This window comes from Solanum pennellii, chromosome 8 (assembly GCF_001406875.1).
Source record: "Solanum pennellii chromosome 8, SPENNV200".
NCBI lineage: Eukaryota > Viridiplantae > Streptophyta > Magnoliopsida > Solanales > Solanaceae > Solanum > Solanum pennellii.
This window is the reverse complement of record NC_028644.1, coordinates 61,473,673-61,474,359: the sequence shown is the minus strand read 5'-3', so window position 1 is coordinate 61,474,359 and position 687 is coordinate 61,473,673. Positions and strand designations below refer to the sequence as shown.

The following is a 687-nucleotide window of genomic DNA, read 5'->3' as shown; positions in this document are numbered from 1 at the left end:
AATCCAATAAATATTAAACTTGAGGTTAAATGAATACATAAATTTTAGATTGAACATAAAATTATTTTATAAAAATACAAAAAATATTTAACTTTAAGTTAAATAAATATATAAATATAAATATTAAATTTTAAGTTAAATAAATACATAAATTTTAGATTGAACATAAAATTATTTTATAAAAATACAAAAAATATTAAAACTTTAAGTTAAATAAATATATAAATTTTAGATTGAACATAAAATGATTTTATTTATAAAAAAATTTAAATGCGGTGAACGTGGATCGAACACGTGACCTTCAGATCTTCAGTCTGACGCTCTCCCAACTGAGCTATCCCCGCAACTGTAATTATTTATAATTTTTATTTAATTTAACACTGAAAGTTATATTTTAAATTTAATATAATTTGTTTTTGTATATATATGTATGTATATATATTTTTAATAATAGAATCATCCTTATAATAATATGACTAATTAAATCAATATAAAATCGCAAAATTGGCGCCGGTTATCCATTTTTCAATTGTTGTGTACTAACAATTCATTGTATGACTTGCAATATATATATGCACATAGAAGTACTTACTTACCTCCCTTTGTCAAAATAAAATGGCACATGTTTATAGTGCAAAGTAAAAGTAATTTCAAAGGTGGAATCGGAATTTTAATGTATGAGTTTTT

General features: G+C 21.0%; 1 non-coding gene across 1 annotated transcript; it reads right to left on the bottom strand.

The window, feature by feature from the left end:
* Positions 1-271: 271 nt before the first annotated feature.
* Positions 272-344, bottom strand: TRNAF-GAA. Its single transcript has one exon. It is a non-coding gene; the product is annotated as a tRNA-Phe (tRNA).
* Between the last annotated feature and the right edge of the window lie 343 nt (positions 345-687).